The sequence below is a fragment of the Coturnix japonica genome, chromosome 6 (assembly GCF_054131305.1).
Source record: "Coturnix japonica strain WE chromosome 6, WE-NBRP24, whole genome shotgun sequence".
In the NCBI taxonomy this organism is placed as follows: domain Eukaryota; kingdom Metazoa; phylum Chordata; class Aves; order Galliformes; family Phasianidae; genus Coturnix; species Coturnix japonica.
In genome coordinates, this window is record NC_140668.1 from 39,872,375 (window position 1) to 39,894,321 (window position 21,947).

At 53.8% G+C, this 21,947-nt stretch overlaps 2 protein-coding genes and 1 long non-coding RNA gene across 9 annotated transcripts in view; 2 read left to right on the forward strand and 1 right to left on the reverse strand.

Moving 5' to 3' along the window:
• Window positions 1–2,156, forward strand: part of LOC146760598 (uncharacterized) — a 343,150-nt gene extending 340,994 nt beyond the window's left edge. For 3 of the 5 annotated variants that reach the window (XR_014947596.1, XR_014947592.1, XR_014947591.1), the window contains one exon: window positions 2,019–2,149. The gene's annotated coding sequence lies outside the window, so the exon portion shown is untranslated. Of the gene's footprint in view, window positions 1–2,018 lie in introns of all 5 variants that reach the window. The other 2 variants (XR_014947594.1, XR_014947593.1) reach the window with 1 other exon arrangement.
• Window positions 590–2,500, reverse strand: LOC146760599 (uncharacterized). Its single transcript, XR_014947598.1, has 2 exons — window positions 2,170–2,500; window positions 590–794 (listed from the first exon to the last, which is right to left on the reverse strand). It is a non-coding gene; the product is annotated as an uncharacterized LOC146760599 (long non-coding RNA).
• Window positions 2,138–21,947, forward strand: part of ZFHX3 (zinc finger homeobox 3) — a 146,105-nt gene continuing 126,295 nt past the window's right edge. Inside the window, exon 1 of one of the 3 annotated variants that reach the window (XM_015874229.3) lies at window positions 2,138–2,335. The gene's annotated coding sequence lies outside the window, so the exon portion shown is untranslated. Of the gene's footprint in view, window positions 2,336–16,760; window positions 17,075–18,232; window positions 18,416–21,947 lie in introns of those variants that run through there. The other 2 variants (XM_015874231.3, XM_015874232.3) reach the window with 2 other exon arrangements.

Here is a 21,947-nt window from a genome sequence, read left to right on the forward strand (position 1 = left end):
TTGCTCCAGCACTCGCTGTGAGCTGAGTAGCACAGCTCTGTTCTCAGCTCCCAGTGCATGTGAGCAGCCTGGCTGCTGCTTCTGTATCTGCACAGAGCTCAGAGCACAGCGTAGCAAAAGCATAGGAAGTCCACAGACTGAGCTGCTGTTTGAATTCAGAGGGGATGTTGGAATAAGAAGTGACAAACTGTTACATTCCTATGAGCAATCAAAGTCTGGCTGAAAATGAGATGGAATTCCAGCTACAGAGCCCCGTCCTCTTCTGTCTCTGCAGAAACAGCAGACAAACTTGGCAAACAGGTGTTGAAGTTTCACCCTACGGATAAAAGCTTCACCATTTGTTGGTCAGGAGGTTAGCCTGAGTGCTTTGTTTTGTTTTGTCTTTGTTTAGAGATGTGTTGTGGTCAGTCAGCCAGGCCCCAGCAGCTGATGCTTAAGGGCACCCAGAGTTTGTCATGTTCCCAACCAGCCTGTTGCTGTCAGCCCAACAGGGGCTGCTCAGACCTCAACTTTGTACAGTCTTTTCTCTCCATGATCCTGTGCCGTTTTCAGCCAGAGCCTGTTCATACAGTTGCATACACTATGTGCATTATTTCTAAGAAGTGTTTTAATCTGTGAGTTTACACACGAGTCTTTGGAGATACATTTGTTACAGCAAAATACAGAATCTGTGACAAGTTATTTGGTAGTCACAATAACTGCGCTGAATGTTGTGGAGCTGGGTTACAGTGAGCTCTTCCTCCTTGAAATGAGTGTTTGTGCCTGTACAAAACAGCCCTGCCTCAGTCTTGAACCTGTTAAAGATGAAAGTCAGAAAAAACACTGCGATATGGAAAGGTAAAGTGACAACAAAATGGCACTTGGCCAATGCTTATTAATCACGGAATATGATATGAAATCATAAGAATAACCACCAAAAAGTAAATAAATTACCCAGCTTACTACTTATTTTCATGTACAGTTTGACACAGAAGCCGAAGCCATGAATGATTTATACCTGTTTTAACAATAATACTCATTTTCCTGAAAGATGGTCAGCACTAAGGCTGCGGTGGGCACCGTGCCAGCTGTTGAAAGGTTAATGTCTCAGCAGCAATACATTGAATTATGAATTATACCGGTCCCAAAATGGAAGGTTATTAGCTCAGTATGTTTAATTAGCCCAGCTCAAACTTCGCCATCTGCTAGCACTGCCCATCACTAATGTACGGCCACGAGGAATAGGAAGGTTGGGGACGAGGTGCTGGAAGCAGGACACCTCCTGCTGCCGCTGCTCCTCAACCCCCGAACCTGCCTGAGGTGGCGGCACCTTGCAGGGCCGGGGGCTCAGCCCCATGGTTCTGAGTCCTGCCTGTGACGACCAAGCTGATCCCCGCGCCCCTGCAGGCCCTGCTTGTTGCACAGAATTCACAAGAATACATGGCTTGTTGTCTCCTAAGTCCTTGGGACCAGCTTTCCTGGCAAAACATCTGGTAGATGTTTGCAAATTCTAATTAGAGTTGTATCCAGTTGTGTTTTGGTTACATCAGAGTATTTGCCATGAGGGGAAAAGGAAGAAAGGTGAGAGCCCAGCCCACACCTGGGCAGTGCATGTGCCAGAATTCGAGGAGCTTTTCTAGAGATGGGTCTGGAGCTGCAGCAGGGCAGCGCCGTGGAGGGGGCTCTGGGTCAGCAGGGTGCCCTGCGGGGGGGGCAGCCTGTGGTGCAGCTCCCTTCCCGTAATGCTGTGAGGCTGCAATATTTTGCTTTTCAATAAACACCAACGTGTTACTTCTTTGCTTATGTTTTTAAGAAGGAAAAAAGTAAATAAGTGTTCCATTTTTTTAACTAGCTAAGATACTGTGACTTTTAAAATAAAAAGTATTACCTTGATTAATTATTCATCGTTATAATATAGATGCTTCTGGGGAGTTTTGTGTTAAACCTGAGGTCAGAAGCGTGCCCTCAAAAGTGGAATGGGAGATTGTGAGGCTGCAAGAGGCCAAACACAGTCTTACTCTTAATTCTGCTTTGTCTAGGTAGGAGTACCTCGCCAAGGAGGGAAGGAATTTGAACGGCCTTAACGCAGAGCCTGTGCAGCTCCCTCTGGCTGGACACTAAAATGAAGAGAGAGTTGATTCATTCCAATCGTGACACGGCCCACCAGAACTAAGAGCTGTTTCAACCTACCAGAGAGTTTGGGTCGAACACCGATTCACCAGAACTTGTCTACGCGAAGAGCTCTGTGTGACTCTGCTGGCTATGAAGTCTCCGTGCTTCTGTGTTGTATGTGAAGAGTGACAGAAGTCTGGCTGAAGTTACGAGGCATCCAAGTCAGCATAAGAGGCGGCATCAGGTAGGAACTCGATTCCTTTCTTAATTTCTTTACAGTAATTGTTTCTTCTTATCCCCTGGAGTTTTTGCTGATTCCCTCGCCTTCACTTAATAAATCCTCTGTACTTTTACTTTTGAAGCATGTGGCATGGCTGGAATATCAGAGTAATACATAATAGAGTAAAACCTGCAGACAGAAATAGAAAGTAAATGGAAGATGAATTGAACAGAGGAAGGGCAAAGAATAGAGGGGATAAAACAAGGGGAAAGGAAGACAAGAATAATGCCTTACCCACGTACTATAATTATTTATTATTTTTGTATGGCGCCCAGGGTACACAGGATCTGTTTTGGTGAACAAATAGGGAAAAAAAGAAACAGCCCCAAACAGCAAACATATTAATTTATAATCTGACAGCCCAGCTAAACAAGTGGTCAGGCCAGAGTGACAAGGAATAATTTAGCACTCACGGAGCAGGAGTTACTTCAGTTTGGTATCCACACGTGTGTATGCCATCAATGGGAGTCTCTCGTTTGTGTAATAAGTTAGTGTAGAAGAAAAATGTTTCTCTTAGGAAAGTTCTGAGTGAGAGAGAGGGTGTCTGAGGGCGCAGACAAGTGTTCTAATCTAGAGGAACAAAGAGACTGCCATTTTAATACGTCGTAGAAGGAGTGACAAATTTAACCACAGCCTTACAGCAGAGGCATGAGGGAGCACTGCAAATCACCCCCTGGCCAGCCTACAAGGAATCTCATAGCGGGCTGAGAAGTGGTGCAGAGTAAAGAGAAAAGCAGAGGAGACAGGAGGAAAAACTGGAGCGTTTGCTCTGAGCCATCCAGAGCTCAAGTTTCTAATGAGCCGTCCAGACAGGACAGCGAGGAGGTGACCTGAAACAACACTGCTGAGCAGGAGAGATTCCAGGGGAGAAGCAAACCACAGAATCAAGACGGCAATAGCAAAGTTGTTTTCTAGCACGGTTACTGCAGTTTCAATTGCACTTTTATTCCAAAAGCAAATTCCAAAGTTTTATGTCCATAAAGGTTTAGACATAAACAAGAAAGAAGTCAGGAAAGCGGTATGTACTTGTATAAACAGTTCCACTTTATAATTAATGCTGGAGATCAGGGAAGTGGGAATAGCTGTGCATGTGTGGTCATTCAGATTTACTGTTGGCCTTATTAAAGCCTAGTTCTACAATAATTTTATGCCCAGGTAGGGGCAGAAAGAGAGAGCAGGATGCCCCCAAGCAACCCATAAATAGTGTGGTGAAGACAAAGTGTTTATTACTTAGCTTCACAAAGGCTCTGTAAGTGCTCTCCTAGGATATGTATACTTGTACCCCAGATGCCAGTTGTGCAAATTAGCATTATTTCTCAGAATACTATGTAAACAGAAGTCATTTAAATACTTGATTTCATCAGAGTCCCACATAGAAACACCAATGTCTGCCTTCCGCAGAATGAGCAGAGGGTTTTGTTGCCTTTTTATTTCTGAGTACTGTTACTGATGAAAAAAACGTGCAACATCTGGGATCTTTTCAGAACTTCTGCAGTATTTTGCCCCACTGTTGCCCCCTGCCATCTTTCTTGCTCATCTTCCCCCTCCCCTACCAAAGCAGCCATTAGCCCTTGATCTGAAAAGAGATGAGGTGGGATTACAAACCCATCAGTCTGAAGGAGCAACTCTGGGGCATGAACTTTACCGTTTGTCGCTGAAGTGTGCTATTTCAGATCTTCTCTTTAGCAATTTAAATGACTATGCCAAAAGTTATTTCAGGGCTGAGACGCATAGGGGATTACAGGGATATGAGATCCTGTCAAATAAGCTTTGGGACGTCCCTTTTTTGTAAGCACAAAAGCCAGCAGTCAGTTCAGTTCAGATGTTTGATAATGAACTCCTGCTGTATCATTGCATGTCCTACAACTGTAAGTTGTTGAAACTTTCACAAATGTGTTGGTTTTTTTTAATCCTTCTTTGCATCGCATTTCACATAGAAGCAGGTACTCCTGTTTACAGGAGGTAAAACAATGTGAGAGGAGAGACCCATAAAACCATCTCAAAATGACAAAATAGTTCTCTTGGATAAAACATAATGGAAAAAAATATGGATATATCAACATTTTCCAGAGCTAAAAGCAACTGTAGTATCCCACTGGGAGGATGCACTGCTGTCCGGTTCCATGGGATAAAGATTCACTTTTATTCCTGAATGTTGGAAGATGCTGGACTTTGAAATCCCTCCTACTACTGTAGCTGCCACTCAACAGTGGGCACTGAGCAGTAGATTCTTTTGAGTTAATTCCATGGAAATAGGAAAGGAAGAAAAGAACAAGTGAGAATGATCAGAGATCATGGTAAATCTGTATGATTTCGTGGTACTCCGTGTGGATGTTACCTGCATGTGGGGAAATGTATCAGGAGAGCTTACTCAAGCATCATACATGCCCTGCTCCTTCAAGTCAAATCAGTGTGATTCTGCAGGCTGGGCAAATAGGACAAAGAGTGGAGCTGAGACCATCCTCATTATGTCTTTGTCTCAGGGCACTTTTAGCATGCCCTCGGTTACTGCTGTGCCGGTCCTTCAGAGCAGACATAGAGTCTGTGGTGCAGCTAGGAATAGCAGCCAGGCCCTTCTTCCAAGTCCCAGAGCTTCAAGAGTATTTTTAGGCATCTAATACCATTAATTTCATACTTTTTTTGGGCAAAGTTCTGTGAAACAGGATCATGCTTCCTCCTGAAATTATTTATAAAATTATACTTCTGTGATCTTGGAGAGTGTTTTTCAGGGAATAGTATAATTTTGGCCCTCCTTAGGAACAAATGAGCTTCAAAATTAGGTTTGGGAAGTGTTGCGTGTGGACTGTGCTTTTGTGCAGCCTTGAGGTGTGATTAAGTGTGCAGAGAAGATGGTGCGTGCTCTGCCTTCTGCGGGCTGTGAGCAGGGCTTTGGCAGAAGGATGCAGCCATTGGGTGCCAAGGCAGGGGAGCAGTGGAAGGCTTTTTATAATGACCATGAGCTTTGTTTTTCTCTTTTGGAATCTCCAGAAGGCAAAACACTGTGCTTTTGTATCTTTAAGTACAAAATCTTGCACATTTAAGTACGATGAGACCACTGCTGTACACCAACTTACCAATATGTTGATGAAAACGATGCTAACAGATGAGAGGCTTCCAGAAGTGGTGGCAGCCAGCCTGCATTGGGCAGCTGCAGCGCTCAGCCCTTCCCTGATTGCTCACAGCGTCCTGCAGAAGTACACTCATTTCCTATATATGATCGGGTTTTTACTTTGCTAACTCAGCAATCAGTTCAAGCCCTGCTCCGGCATCCTATCTATTATTAATTAATTGATTTCCTATAAGCTCGTTATTTCGATTGCTGTAACTTCCTCAGAGCGTGCAGGCAATGGAAGGCAGTTCCCGTCACAAAAAGCAAACACACAGAAAATGCCCATGCAGACACAAGTGGAAGATCACTGCTAGGAGAAAGCAGATGAGCAGACAGGCCATGACATGCTCGTGCCGCCGTTATCTTTCTTTTTTGTTAAACACCTCGGATTCCCAGCAGTGATGGCTGTACATCTCCTGTACCCAGTCCCTTCGGTTGCCCATAGCATTCCCTGTTCCTCCCGTCCCTCGTCGTGGCCACCCAGTGTGTCCTTTGCTCTCAGTGCACAGTCACTATGTTGGCAGATGTGAGGGGCAGCGTGTTGTTGGTTTACAGGAAGAGGCTGAGGAGCGTGTTGGGTCGGGGCTGTGCTGCGTGGGGTGGGACAGTGCACATGGAGGAGTGCTGGGAGGGCCGTGCGTGCGCTGCAGCTGTTGAGGTGCCTCCCTCCCAGCACCAAATGTGCTTATTAGAGTGCTAATGTCCTGCCGGTGGAATCCTGCCTCTGAGCATATTAGGGTAATGAGTTCACACCTAACTAATGGAGACTTAATAGAGTTCCTAACAGGCTGCCTTTTCCCCCACTGTTTATGACCCCACCGGCCGGAGCTGTGAGGGGAGGGAGAGGCCGAGGCCGCCCGGTCCCACAGGCTCCGCAGCCGCTCTGGCCTCTGCTTGCCTCAAGAGTTGGTTTCCAGGGACATCATCCCTCCACCTTTCTGCAAGGAAAAATAAACAGTTTGAGGCTCCTGCGTCTTTATTAAACATTTCCTTCAAGCTGCATACTTTGGCTGCGTGCCCAAATGCACCGAGAAACCTTCCACAGAGCAGCTCAAGGCCAGAGCCCGACTGCCACCAGCAGCAGCTCCGGCAGGGCCCAGCACCTGCGTTGGGCGGCGTGGATCTGCTCCGCAACGCGGCGCTATGGCTGTGCTGCGCAGGGAGGTGTGGTGAGCATGGCATAGTGTGCGGGGCTGCTGGAGGACAGGCCTCGTGTCAGTGCAGGAAGAGGTTTGTAGAACTGCTGGAGCCGAAAGGAAAAGCAGTGATGCTTTTAAGGCCGTTGCAGCAGATGAATGGTATGGTGGTGTTTGAAAGCTGCGTTCTCTGCCCGCCGTCAGCTGTGCCTCAGCCGGTTGTCAGTGTGTGCTTGGTGTGGGCTGAGCCCGACCTGGCAGTGCCAGGTGGTGTTGGCAGGCTGGGCATGGTGTGCCCATGGGGAGCCTGCACAGAGGGCCAGCCCCGGGCCGTGCAGGAGGGGCTGAGCTGCGGGAAGCGCGGGCACAGCATGGGGTGATGTCAGCGCTTCCTTCAGGGCCGGTCATGTGCGCCTGCCAGGTAAACAGTCTGGAAATAGCTGGGAGGAAGGCAGCGGATGGAGCGCCGCCGAGCTGGAACGTGGCCTCCACCCTTTCCTTGCCATGGCTGTCCTCGTGGGCAACTTGCCCAGCCTGGAGCTGGGCGTGAGGGGCAGAACTGCCAAATGCAGGGGCAGAGATCACACTGAGCTCTGCCGTGAAGTACAGCTTACACATGGAGATGGCACTGGCAGCACAGGCAGAGGCTGCTGGCCTGCAGGCGGTTGGTCCCACAGAGTGCTGTGTCCCTGCTTCTCTCAGAGCCCAGGGGAAGCTGTGGCCCTGTGACTGCATGGGGACCCAGCGCTGACTGGGTGCTCAGAGCCCTGCTGTGCCCCAAGCCAGGAACAGGTTACACTGGGTGCTTATAGTCTGTGTAGAGTCTCGCTTACATCATGCAATTGAACAACCAAAGTTCAGGTATAGGAGCTCTGTAAGTGCAGGAATATTCTTAGTTGCCTCTTTCCTCATTCACTAGAAATGTGCCTTTTTTGTGACGCCTCTCAGAGCAGCCTGGCAGTTAGTAACTGCAAATGAATTAGTAAAAATAAAAATCAGTAAGAATAAAAATAGAATTAGTAACAATAAAAATTAGTAACTGCAGTAAGAACTGCAGTGCTACTTGGAGACAGGGTTCTGTCAGTCCCCGCTCACCAAGCACAGTGCACGGGCTGGGCCATGACGGGGGGATGGAGGGGCTGGAGCCCCGGTCCTGCAGTTCCATCCAGCAGCACTGTGCTGTTGTTGCTGTCCAGGATGGGGCTGTGTGCTTCCAGGCTGGATGGAGAGTTTCTAAAGGCATTTTCCAGGTGTGACAGGACGGTCCCATTCATCCTCCCTGTGTGTGCCCTTTCTGGAGTAGAACTGGGAGAGTGGACACAGCTCCTGCTGACAGCCAGGTGCCGGCTCAGCACTTTCCTTTACCCCACAAAACAAAGCTGCCGTCAGAGCAAGGACCCATAAAATGCACGGCATTCCGAGTGTGGAGATTAGTGGTAATTTTACAAGGACTCAAATAACGTCGGTCTGCAGGGTGCAGCACTGCCATGAAAGGGAGCAGCAGACATTTCCCCTGGAAGCAAGTTTCCTCTTTCGAGCAGTTTGCAGCTGAAGCGCTCTGTCAGGTTGTGGCGCAAATATCCGATCGGCCTTGGGTTGGGAGGGGGATATCTGATACCTCTTTCTGTTGCCGAAACGCGCTGCCCAGACAAGGCTCCCAGCACAGTTATTTTTTGAAGCATTATGTAATTGGATTGCGTGGTCAGTAGTGCTTCCTTAACGAGCCTTTCAGCGAGCCCTCCGCCTGCCACAGCCAATCCTCGGCCCTCTCGTACACGTTCACGCAGGCTCAGTCTGGAGTAAACTCGCTGCTAAATACAGTTAGAGTATGGATGGAGCAGGCTGGGAATAGACCACTGTGCTGCAGGGCTCCCCCCGGCCACTGCCTCTGCCCCAAGGGGACCACGTGCAGTGCCACCGGCGTCCTGTTTCCACAGTGTGGGCACGAACTGGAGCTTGTGGTTCCCAGGGCTGGTCCCAGCCTCTGCCACTGCTCCAGGCCCTGAGTGACCCCAGGTCCCTCCCGTTCCCTTCGCTTCGCCCCATGCTGGAGGTCAGTGGGCACACAGCATTAGGAGCTCGGTCCCGGTGTCCCCGCAGCCAGGCCATGGGCCGGGGCTCACAGCCCGCAGCCGCCTGGCCCTCAGCCCCCGCTGGGCTGGGCAGGGTTTGGCCGTCTCTCCAGCCGCTGTCCGTGTGCGGTTGTGGCTCTGCTGAGTCACCGCTTCCTGTTTGTGATTGCTGACTGGTGGCAGCAGTTGCAAAGCAATAAGAGATATTAAAAAGTGTGAACTTCCACTGGGACCAGAAGATGCGATCGGGGCCGTGCCAAGAAATACACTGCAGCAAGCGGCTGTTTAAAGGGATGCCGAGCCCTGTGCACCCCGTTCCCTGCTGCAGGAAGTAGGAAAATGAGCGTCACTGCCTTTATCAGGTCTGAACCCAAATAAAATCGCACTCGAGCGCACAGTGGTTCCTTTCCACGCTGCTCAGGGCCGCAGCCCATCCCGCCCAGCCCCCCACCTGCTGCCCCACCTGCCAGCAGGGCACAAGGAGCCCCCATCCACCCCCAGCGCTTCTCCTGCAGCGCTGACGTGGTGCTGCGGGAAGGGGCTGCTTCCAAAGGCAGCCATAATGCTCCTGCCGTTATGGTGTTGTTGGTTTTTGTTTTTTTTTTTGTTTTGTTTTTAATGGGAAACATCCCTGGGGAAAAGCATGAAAGTATATGGGGAAGGTGCTCTCTGATCATTAGGATCTAAATGCAACGTCCACGCAGCATCTGTGCTTCTTCATATTATGCTGTGATCCGTCTTACAATGATGTTACTCTGTGGGCATTTCCTTGCCTGTCCTTTTTTTGCTCTAGCATTGAAAGTCATTCATCACCAGTAGATTCATCTCCAGCCACCGTCATTGTTGTCTCCGAAAGTTCTTTCTCCACTCTCTTTATTACTGTATGTATATGGGCCTTTCAATGTATATTTTAAAATCCATATAAACCTTTCGGCCTTTTGGAATGTACATTCTGCTTATTAAGCTCGGCACAGGAATTAGAGAATGAAATTCTAGGGACCGTCAGTGGAGGATGGAATCGTACTCACACTGCCCTGCTCTGGGTTGAGGCTGCAGTAACTTTCAGCTCAGAAAGCATGCGTAGCTTTCTCACTGGTGTTAGACCGATCCCTGGTGTTTTTTTTAACCCTGTGACAGACACAAGGCTGAGGACTGGCGTAGAGAACATGTCTTAGGAAAAAAAAAAGCAAAAATAACCTCAGTTATTTCAACAAATACCAAAAGTGGATTGAGAGTGGATGAAGAGGAGGAGGAGGCAATAGTGAACACACAGCACAGTTCAAGCTGGCAAGGAGCCCTTTCTTGAAGAATGTAAGTTTAACCTTTAGCATTCAAGTGTCTGGGCTTAAGTGTCATTATGAGCAATGCTTTCCTCCAGCACAGCCACTCCTGCCTGGAGGAGGGTTCTGTGCAACCCCATCTGTTTTCCCCTTTCCTTTACAGTGTACAAAAATACGTGTTCGTGTGATTGTGTTCAGCAAAGTTACTTGTGATGGCAGCCCCGTACGTGACAAAGGCAGGATGCTGCTGCCTGGCTCCTAGGACTGCTTGGAGTGCTCAGGGAGGCTCTGATGCAGCTCGTGCCCCATAGATGGAGTTCCCTGCCACCACCAGCTCAGCACTCGCTGGCTGCATACAGGGCCAGTTGTGTGCCCTGGCCTCCTGAGGGCCACGGTGGGGGCTCCCACAGGGAGTGCTCTGCAGTTGCCCCTTTGTTCTGGGCTCTCACCAGGTACCTCTGCAGCTCCTGATGTGTTCTGGCTGTGGGAATGAGGAGGCTCTGCTTGTGGATTGCTTTTGCAAGAAGCAAGCTAAAATGAGGAGGAGGGAGGGATGTGGCTGGTGTCATCGCACCCGTCCGTCCCCCTGCGCCCCCCCGGTGCAATACAGTTAATCTCACCTCTTGATGGAGGCAACATAGAAAAGAATTAGAGAGACGGCAGCAGACAAATGTCAGACCTGGCTGCAGACGGACAGGCTCGATGTGCCCCCCAAATCATCTCCAGCTGTAAAACACTTCAGGGCTGATAGAAACCACACGCATCCCAGGCAGAACCAATCTGCAAAGCTGCATTCCAATAAAAATGCAGTACAGACATAAAAGAAATGCTGCCTGGGATTCCTGTCCGGCTTTGGGGGCAGGGAGGCAGCCCCGTCCCTCCTTGCTGCTCTGTAAGGCCGGGCTCAGGCCCTCGCAGCCTCTGCTGCCGCCGCTCCCCGGTGCTCGGTTCCCAGCTCCAGGCCTCAGAGGGCACAAATCAAAGCAGCCACATGGGCTAATAGGGGAGGGTCAGGGTTAGCTGCAGGGTACATTGCTGCCTGAAATCACATGCCGGCATCCGAATTTCAATAAGCACGCCTCATGTCTGAGGCTGTGCTGCAAATGTCAGATGTGCTTATGTTAAATACAGGTAATATTCTGAATGTACATTTGAGAGCATGATTATTTCAGATACCTTGTCTGATGAATTTTGCATCTCGTATTTGTGATTTATTTTCTATGAAGTACACGCTCCCTTCTCGTTTCCACCTTTTGTATAAGCTTGGGTTTAGAGAAACAAAAACACGCATGTATAAGAGGTAAAGATGAACTATTTGATTAACTGCAGCAAAGATGCTATATCGGATCAGATTTCCCACTACTTACAGCACGGGCTCTGAGCACACGGTTACTATACAGTAAGTGCAGCTGTTATTGGTGCTTAATGTATCGAACAATTTGATGCAGGCTTTTCTGCAAATCTCCATTTTAAATCTGAAATAATTTGGAGGGGAAGGCAGTGGGGATGTCCGCTGGGGTGCCTGGATCACAGGGCAGTGGGGTCCCTGCCCAGCCCCGCGGGGCAGCGCGTTGGTTCGGTGGCCGTGTTGACAGGCTCTGGGTTGTGTGGACACGGCCCTGTACAACAGGATTCTTTTCGGTGCTGAAATCCCCCCCTTTTTTTTTTCTTTCTAGCTTAGTGCAAATTGTAATTCTATTTTGTAACTTATTTCCTTCCCTTTCAGTTTAAGATGGTTCCCAAACATTTATTGTGGGATTTTTCATTTAAAATAGTTTTCTAGGGAAATTACTGTGACAGTGATTTAATTGTTTAATTAAAATCTGACATTGATGACAACATAAATACAATAGGCATGAGGTGATATAGGCATTAAACAAGTGCAATTGTGGAATACATCCAGAGTACACTGAGCATACAGAGCAGCTCACAAAGAAATGACGTTCAATATTTATCAGGTTACTGTGTCCTAATTAAATGCCAAGACTTTTTTCTTCGTTTCTTTCAAAAAAAGCAAAGAAACATACAGATGTGTGCCAAGCGTTTATTTCCATCGCAGACACATCTGCTCGTCCTGTGTTAGGGCCTGCAAAATAGGTGCATTCCCATTGAAGATACGCTCGGTGACTTGGGCTATGGCTGAGCCTGACAGCAGCCACAGCAGAGGCATGGAGAAGCAAAGCGCCCACTGTGTCCCAGCACCCCCAGGGCTGCACTGTGCCCCCTGGGTACAAAAAGGATGGACGGGTTTATTTTAATATTTGAGTACAAAGCTACAAGTCCACTGAAGACAAAAGAAGAGAGGAAACGGAGCTCTGAATTGCTCTGAATATTCCCCCTTCCCCCCCCCCAGTCCAAATATCTCACGTTTGTTGTAAATACGTGCATTCACCCCATCTCTCTCCCCTGCCCACAACAATACAGACGTGCTGCCAGAAGGAACACACGTCTCTGCCAGGATTGCTCAGCAGTGCGTCTCTCCAGCCCCGTTCTAAGCCCTGCTGCATTTCTGCATCCCAACAATGAACGTGCTGCTGCTGGAATATCCCCATCCATGCCTCTTGCTGGGCGTCTTTAAATGGTATCAGATCGCTTCTGCGGCTTGTGCAGCCCTTTGCAATCAGTCACTTCTCATCAGCTGCACTTTCCCCCCTTTTTCCCACTTCCTAAATAAATGCGTCTGCTCCAGCCCAATTCGTCTCAGCCTTCCCCCCTTCTGGTGTGCAACTTCACACAAACAAACTTTCTGAATAAAAAGGCAGAGTACCTGGGCAGTGCTTTGAGCATAAGGTAATAACCGATGGAGCAGACATCCCAACTCCAGTGCAGGGATTTGATTGCAAATTTCCATTGCAAAGGAGGAGAGGGAACTGGAAATCTGACAAATGCCTTCAAATTGACCTGTGTTTTCACAATGCATGCTGTGTTTAAAATGAATGGCAGACTTTATCATTTGGAGCTCCTTCAAGGACTCCAGCCCTCTGCGCTTCGTTCTAATGCTTCAGACGTATTTCCAAGAAGCACAAGGCTATGTAAGTGGATGATATTATGGAGATTTTCTTCCCACAGTAATTTTTAAAGCCTGAATTTTAAAAGCCAGCCTGGAACCTTCTCCTCCCCGTGGCCACGTGCTCTCCCCAACGCAGCCTCCCGTGCCCCGTGGGCTCCATCCCAGCCCCACACACTGCCCCAGGGACATCACAGCACGGCCGAGGCTCCCTGGGAATCACCGCCACCAATGCGAGTCTGCCCGCTCCTGCCTTGGGATGTGCCTGGAGCTGAGCTGTGCAGCATTGCTGCAGGAGAGCTGCACAGCTCCTTGCGGGGCCGGGGGAGCCTGAGGCCGCTCACACCTATGGTGCATCTCAAAGAAAACAGGCACCTTTGTGAAAAGCAACGACTGGAAAGCCACATGTACTGCCGCCAAAGCCAAACATTCTGCATTAACGTTGTTCCTCTTAATCCTCACGTATTTTAACAAATAATTTTTCCTTTATGGCACAGGTATTTAGTTCCATTCGTTCAAAATAACATACAAATGAACAATACGATTCTACATGCAAATACATCAGGCATGCTGCAAGACAAAAGAGGGGGTTCATCTCATAACTCAGGCACCTTTAAAAAGTTTCATAATGGAAAAATCTTATTTTTCCTGGAGCTCTGATACCGAGAGGTTCTCTGTACTGAGCACAGCAAGAGATATTCAAACGAGAAATCCCGTCTGTGGGTACATAGAGCCACACAGACGGAACCAAGGGGCGTCTGCGGCTCAGCAGTCGGGGTTTCCAGTTAGCGCAGGGTGGGCTCTCCCTGTATTTTTGGAACCGGGTTGTCTTTTCACCCAGCACAAAGAAGTCTTAATGGAAGTAAATTTGCTAGAGGAGAAACGTGCGCACATGTGTGTTTGAAGGCTGTACCCAACCATTACTGTACCAATTGCTCCTTGATTCCCTTGATGTGTTTTGGTGCTGCACGGAGCTGCTTGCCTCTGTGGGTATTCCTTGCTTGCGCCCTTCTTTGCACACCCGGACACACGCACACCTTGCCGCCTCTTCCGGTGCCCTGGCAGATATGGGAAAATGGGATCTCTGCCTTTCTCTGTGCTCAGAACAAGGGCAAAGCTTCGACCCGCACTCAGCCTGCGCTCGCCTCCCAGCCGCTGCCGGCTCTGCCCGCGCCAGGGGACAGCAGTTGCCCTCGGCCTTGACCCCAACCGGGCTGCTCCTGGGGGCTGCAGCCATGGGCTGCCCCCGCTCCCGCTTAACCCTTCCGCTCCCGGCGCTGACCCCGCGACCGCTGCCCTCCTCCCTTTGGGGCACTCGGGATCGCTGTGGGAGCATAAAAGGACAGGAATGCGGGAGCGGCTGTCACGGGAGGGCACGGCGCGCGGCCGGAGCAGCGCTGCAAGGGGAGGGAGGTTTGGTTTGTGTTAGCGACCCAGACAGATGCACTTCGGCATGTTTGCCTTTATGGAATCCATATGTTGTCACGGGAAATTAAAGGACGGCAACACAGAACTGGAACGCATGACACAAATGCAAAGAAAGCGCACAAGACTACCAGACTGCATCCGCGTGCGTGGGCTCAGGTGCCTGTTCCCACAGCATCAGTTGTAGGTCCCCACGCCACCTTCCCCACTTGTTTACTTTTTCTTTGCTCCACAGAAGCTCACTCAGGCAGCACCCACTCCCCGCCGCCCTGCACCCAGTGCTGGGATGGCATTACCAGAACACATTCGTCTCAAACTCAGAACAACAGTTAGACATTACGTGCACCTCCACGCGCAGCACACCAAGCAGCCCCCAACAATTCCGCCTGCCAGAGGGCTTCTTGCTTTGGGTATTTTTGTGTTGAGGTTTCTTTTTGGAAGGAGAAGTTCCTGCCCCACAGAGCCGGGCAAACACACCTGGAGCAGCGGCTGCCAGACTAGAGCCAGCACTGTGCTGGGTCCGTCCATTTCACAAAGCAAAGAACTCACAGCATGCGCAATTCAACCACACACGCTCGGTGCTGCATTTATAATACTCAGACAACTATGGTACACGCTGAACCTCGATCTGTAGCGCCGGGAATATCTCCAAAACGCGGGATGCTTCCAGCAGGACCCAGCGCAGCCTCCTGTAATTTCTAGGAACCGTTCCTGCTCTGTTACCCCCCCGTCCCACCAAAGGGATGCGTCAAAATCCCAGCAGCAACCGCCACACTAAGAAATGCAGAAAGCTCCGTACATTTCAGTGAAATACCAACAAACATGCAGCTTATTACCTTCAGTATAAAATACATCTACATTAAGGTTCCCTCAAATGGAAAAACTGACCGCAACTGCATTCCTTGTTCAATGCTATGAGACACACCGGGAAGTTCATTATTTGGGTTACTATTTAAAAGAGAGGGGAGGAAGAAAAGAAAAGGAAAAAAAAAAAAAAATAAAGGGGGGAGGGAGGAAAGGGAAAAAAAGCCATTTGAAAAAGCTTCCTTAGATTTTCGAGAGATGATTTAATTCAGCTGCATTCCTGCCAGTAATAAAACAGTCTCTTAGAGGAGGATGAAGAAAACATATTCCTGAATCCCGGACAGAGGTTCTTTGCTGGTTCACCTCCTGAAACTGCGATTCCCTCCTTCCCAGCATCCACCTCTATTTTTTGTCAAGGTTGGCTTGGGAAGGAAAAGCTGCTGGAAATAGAAAAATGAAATAATAATCACAAATGGACGCAAAGACAACATGAAAAATGTTACCGTAACACCAGAGAAGTGTTTATTTAATCAAACCAGAGGATCTGCTGGGGCTGCAGGAATGCTGCATCCTTGCCTTAAAAAATAAAAAAATTTAAAAAAAAAATTAAAAAAGGAGAAAAAAAAAAAAAGAGGAAAAAAAAAAAAAAAGGAAAAATGAGGAGGGGGTGGGGGGGAAAAAGAGAAAGCAAGAAAGAAAAAAGGCAGAGGCACAGCCGCCTCCTGGAGTTCCCCATTGTCCGGGGCTATAGAGAGCCCCAGAATGGCATTAAACTCACAAAAGGCATATTGTGCAGGGGACAAAAAAAGCCCCTTCTTCTACAATAACTTTTAGCTTCTTATTTTTAGAAAATGACAAAGCTGTTGCCAGCGTTGGCTGGTGAAACCTGTAGCCCGGCTCCCGGCGCGCCCGCATCCATCAGCTTGTCCCGCGCGGAGGCGGCCGCAAAGTTTGCACGGGCCGGGCCGGGCAGCGCCCAGCGCCGCGGGGATGCGATGCCGCGGGGCCGCTCCGCTCCGCGCCGCGCGGGGCGCCCGCCCCGAGGTGCTTCTCTTCGCCGCCCGCAACTTTCCCGGCTCCTCCCGGGGAACTTCGGCGGCGGGGGGTCGTCCTCGCCCTGCCCTGCGCGGGGCGGCGCGGCCCCGCCCGGGGCCGGGGGCAGGTGGCCGCGGGGCGCGGAGCGGCGCGGAACCTCCCGGCGGCCGCCAGCCCCCTCCCGGCACAGCGCGGAGCGGAGCCCCCCCGCCGCGGGCTGGGGGCCGGCCGCTGCCCCAAGTTTCGGTGCGGCGCCGCCGCCGCCGCCGCCGCCGCGCTCCCCCCGCCCGCTCCTGCTCGCTCGCTCCCTCCCCCGCCGCCTGGGCTGAATCTTATTGATCCAGAAGGTGGCTAATTAGCCCTTCCCGTCGTGCCTGGGTAATGAGGCACATGCGCACTGCACTAATCAGCCATTTTTTGCAGGAAACTAATTAGCAGAATAAAGATCCAAAGAGTTTTTTTTCTTCCCAATCATCAGATCTGAGTCCGGGCGCTTCCTGCTCCGGCGACCGCCAGCCCCGCCGCCCGCTCCGCTCCGCGCCGCTCCGCCCCGACCCGACCGCCGCCGCCGCCGCTGCTGCTGCTGCCGCCGCCCGCGGCCCCCTCTCTCCGGGGGGCTGCAAACTCCCCGACGACGATGCTGCTGCTGGGCAGCGGCGGCGGCGGCGGCGGCTCCCGCTCGGCTCCGGCCGCTGCCCCCGGCTCCCGCTGCTGCTGCCCCGGGCCCCTCCGCGGAGCGCGCTCCTGCCGCAGCCGCCGCAGCCTGCATGGGATCTGTAGCCCCCGCGCCGCCGCCCGGGATTAAAAGCGCCGCCGCCGCCGGAGCAGCGACCGCGTAAGTGGCAACTTTTCTGCCCTGTCCCCCCGCTCGGGCTCCTCCTGCTCGGGGCGCCCGGGCTGCTTTGCATGGGGCTGGTCCGGCCCCCCCCTCCCTCCCGCTCCCACCCACCGCCCCGGATCCCCCGGCAAACTTTGTGCCGCTCTCCGGCCCGGAGCCCCGCGCCGCCGCCGCCGCCGGGGACGCGCAGGTGCCGGCGCCGCGGGGGCCGCTGCGCGCCCGCGGAGCCCCTGCCCCGCCCGCCCGTCTTACCGCGGGGCGCGGAGCGGCGCTGCCCGGCTTTGTGCGCCGCCGGCGGGGCGGGCGGGGGGCGCGGAGCGGCGCGGAGCGGAGGGGCCGGCGGCGGGCATCGACCCGCGCCATCTGCATAATCGATGGGCGGCGGGCGGAGGGCCCGGCCCGCGGCCGCGCAACGCGGGCGGCCCGAGGGGAGCGCGCTCCGCAGCGATGGGGCCGCGCCGCCGCCCGCAGCTCCCAGCCCGGGGAACGGCGCTCCGCTCCGCGCGGTGCCCGAGCTGAAAACAAAGGGGCGAAGAAGTACTTAAAACCGCTCCGGGCCGAGCCGGGTGCCGGGGCCGCGCCGCCCGCCGAGCTCCGGCCGGGGGATGAGCGCCGGGACCGAACCGCCACGAGAAGCGGCGGCGATTTTTATTTTCCGCGGGCACGCTCCGTTTGGGAAAGAATGAGAACGAGGGGGATGGGAGAGGTGAGGGCAGCGGCCGCCGTAGGCCGATCGCCCCGCGCTCAGTTTCAGTTCTTAATGACTTAATGCCGCCCGGCACGGCGCTTATCTAAATATTTGCCAACGCTCCTTCGCCGGGACCGCTCCGCTCCGCTCCGCTCCGCCGCCCCGCGCAGCTTCGGCGCCGTCCCCGAGCCCGGAGCGCCGCCCGGCCGCGGGTCGGGGCCGCCGTGCGTGTGCACGTACACACGGCTTTGGGAAGTGTGAATTATTTATCACTTGGGGTTGTTCTGTTGTTTTTTTGTTGTAATTTTTTTGTTCCGCTCCCCCCCCCCCTCCCACACACACACACACACTGCTCTGCTCTGCGCCCGGGGCTGTGCCCGACCCGCGCTGCTCGGGGCGCTCCTGGCTCCGTATCGCCGCAGTCCCGCGGCCCCGCGCGGAGCGGAACGGAGCGGAGCGGAGCGGCCCCGGCTCCGCGGGGTCACGGCGAGTTCGGCTCCGCGCGGAGCTGCGGGATTTGCGCCGGGAAACGCGGGACGGAACGGGGTCACGGCGGCCGCGCAAAGGGCAGAGCTCCCAGCGCCGCCTTGAGCGATCCATGGACAGTTCTGGGCTCTCCTCGCCGTGCTCCGCCGCAGTCCCACTCCCAGGTATTTTCCTCCCCGCTTACTGCTCTCCCTTTGCCTTCCCCCCACCTCTCCCCCCCCCCCCCCCGGCTTTTAGGGGAGAGGGGGGGAAGGGAAAAATAAAAGAAAAAAGAAATGGGGGGGGGGGGGGAAGAGAGGGGAAAAAATAAACCCATTGAGTTTAGGCAAATAAGGTTCGGTCTCCGTATCCTATTACAAAGCACTTTGAATATGCAAGACATCACACAGGACCAGTTATTCCAGTTACGACAAACTTAAAAAGAGAAAAAAGAGAGGCTCGTGGAGATCGCAGTTCGTTACAGCCAGAACCCTTATTTAAAACTCTGCCTTTAATTTTATTTTGCAGCCTGGCGCGGCGCACGGCCCCGTTCTGCTGTCAGGGTGTCAGGGCTGCTGCTTTCATTATTGTTATTATTATTAAAATCTTTCAGTTGAGTTTGGGAAGACCGCTGCGAGCAACGCATTTTCAGTATTTTTGTTCCTGTATCTCGGAGGAGAGTTGGCAGGGATTCTGTGGTTTGCAGTTACACAATATGTTATCGTGTTTTTAATCACTAAATCATTGCAGCGGTTATAGATTTACAGTCGCGGGGCATTACGGCGCGGCACAGCCCGCACCGGGAGCGCCGCAAACGCTCCGCACCTCGGCACGGGGAGCGGCCGCGTCCCGGGAGCCGCGCGGGGCCGACACCTGCGCTGCCGGGGCCGCCGCTGGACCGCGGGGCGATGCGGGGCGATGCGGAGCGGGGCCGGCTGGGCGGGGGGCGCGGCGGGCAGGGCCGGGCCGGCTGCTGCTGCGGGCTGAGGGCAGCGTGCCGCCCCCCGGCCCCGAGCTGCCTCGGCCCGGTCCCGCTCGGCGGGCGGCCTTCCACAAAGCAAACAAAAGGCGCAGGGAAGCTGCGCGCTCCGGACGCTGCCGAGCCGCGGTTCCCGTGTCTCCGAGCGGTGCCACCGGGACGTCGCGGCACCCACCGGCAGAACGGCCCGGCCGTGTGATGGAGCTGCAGGGAGCGGTGACCTAACACAGGCGCACGGCCGCGGGTCGGCCTGCTCACACCTCACTGCAGCTTCCAAAATGACAGCAGTGCCGGCAATGATGCCGTCGTTGCACGGAGGAGCTGAGAATTGAGCAGCAGTTTCTGCGTGGACGTCCCTTCGGCGCGGCCGTGCCGTGGCTCACGCTGCTGGCGCTGGGCTCGGTGCTGCAGGACAGTTGCTCGGCCCTTTGGGCAGCGCTGGGCCGGGAGCACTGCTGGGAGCTGCAGCATTTCTGCACGGAGCTGCCGACACACTCGTGCAGGGCTGGGCAGGGCAGCGCCTCGAGGGTCCCCACGTGCCCGCGGTGTCAGTGTGGCAGGGCTGCAGGGCTGCGTGCGGCCGGGCCGCTTTCCATGCTGTGCTTTGTGACTCTCAGCTCAGAGCCCCGTGGCCCTGCCCGGAGCTCGGCCCAGGCCCGAGCGTGGCGGCCGCGTTGTGGATGCGGGAAGAGGGACAGCTGTGTGCAGGCCTGTGTGCGCTGCTCCGCACTGCGCCGGGTCGGCTGGACAACGTGCGTCCTGTGCTGCGCCCGAGGGCAGCGCACCATGGGCTGTGCTGCACCTAAATATAACTGCATCGTGCCGGGGGTGAGGTGAGGGCAGGAGCAGCTGCCCGGCCCGCCTCCTGCTTTGTCTGCTCCACGATGCAGCGTGTCGGGCTGCTCCTGAGGTGGCTCCTGTGTAGGCAGGGTTTGGAGAAACAGACACGTCCGAGGCAGTCGTCGTGTTTTCTTTCATAAAACAAAAAGCAGACGGGGGCTTCCCTGGCCGCAGGCTCTGTGCTGGGTGCGCTCCCACCGGCCGTGGGCTCCGTGTGTCCCCGTGCTGTGCGTCGCACCGGGCCTGACAGCGAGCTGGGCCAGGCAGGCGGCGGCCATCCATTGCCACAGCAACCGCTGCTGACAGCGGGGCCTGCGAGCGGCCGTGGCCGCACCAGGTGTGAGCTGTGCGTGTCAGTACTGCTGGAAAAGTTGGTTCTGTCCAGGCGGCTGCAGGCAGCTTCGCTTCGTCCTTGGCTTTGCCGTGGCGAGGAAGGAGGGTGGTTGGCTGCTGATTGTAGTTTCATTATGTCACAAGTGCCAGACGTGCCTCTTGATAATAAAAGCCAAAGCAGAGCAGCTGTAATGTTTGTTTTCTGGGGAAATAACCCAACATTTTGTTGTGCTATGAATTGCATGGCCCATCCTTCTGGGGAGTGGGAACACGAGCCCCATGTTCTCCCAGCTTCGGGTCATAAATCAGCCAGGGCTGAGCTGTGCTGGGTTCTGTGATGCAGGTGATGAAGGAGCACCAATGGAGGCAGCAGCTGCAGTAAGAGGTTGACTCCTGCTCCGATAGCAGGGCAGCTGATCTGTGGGCCCTGCAGCCCCACTTGGCTGGCTCCAAGATGGCAGCTGGCCTGGCTGGATGGCAGCGGCCTTAACCCTCCTTTCCCCGTAGCACCACCAACAGCCTCCTGCAAACCGTGGTGCTCGGTGGAGGATTCAGAGCGTGCATCTCAATGCTCACAGTGTCCAGCTGGATCCCACCGTGCTGGAGGTGGCTCCTGCTCTGGGTCTGGCCTTCCTGGCACAGCAGGAGAGAGCTGGGAGTGCAAGCGCAGCCAGGTGTGCCTGGTGGAGGAGAGAGCTTGCGCCAGGTGCATCTCGTTGGGATGAGCATTGTGGTCACGTTAATCTTGTTGGGGAGGGAGCTGAGGTCAGATGTGTGTTGTTTGGGAGGAGAGCTCAGGCTTTAGGTCAGGTGCACATTGTTGGGATCTTGTTTGCTGGGATGCTGCTGGCTGGGCTCAGCTCAGAGCAATGAGGGCAGTGCTGGCAGCTCATCTGCTGGGTGTCACAGGGCCATTTCTGCGGGTGGTTTGGACTGCGTGCTCGTAGCAGTTTGTCTCACCTGAACCTTGTGCTGCCACACGCAGCCCCTAGAACGTGAGCAGAGCAGCACTGCAAACCTGTCCTAGGCGCGGTGAGGTCCCACGCGCCGCTGCTGTGCGGTGTGACGTGGCCGGGATCCTCTGGGTGTTCTTTGTCCGGCAGCCCGTGCCGGCTGCGGTGTGTCCGCTCCGGGCCGTGTACGGTCGCTGCCGTCCTTACAGCCCCTTAACGCGGCTGGGCCTGGGCCGGGCTCACCGTGCGCCTGCCCCGCCGTGCCCGCGTCCCCGCGTGCGCTGCGCCGAGCAGCCCCTGACTGTGCCAGACAGAACTGTAGATGTCAGGCTTTGCACAGAAAGGAGAGCGGGAGGGAGGGCGAGGGAGAGCCCAGCGTGCGGCAGCGAGGCTGCGAGTTTCAAATTAACCTTGTGCTTTGTTGATGCCGAGCGCTCCCCAGCCCCCCCAGCGCAATGCGCAGCAAATTGCTGGAGCCGGGCGCGATTTACATAAAGCCATTAGGAGCGGGCGGCAGCAGGAGCAGCGGCCGTGCCCCTGGGAGCTGCAGTGCCCCGCTGCCGGGCAGGGCTGGGGGCCGCGCTCCCCGGGGGCTCTGGGCTGCGCTCAAAG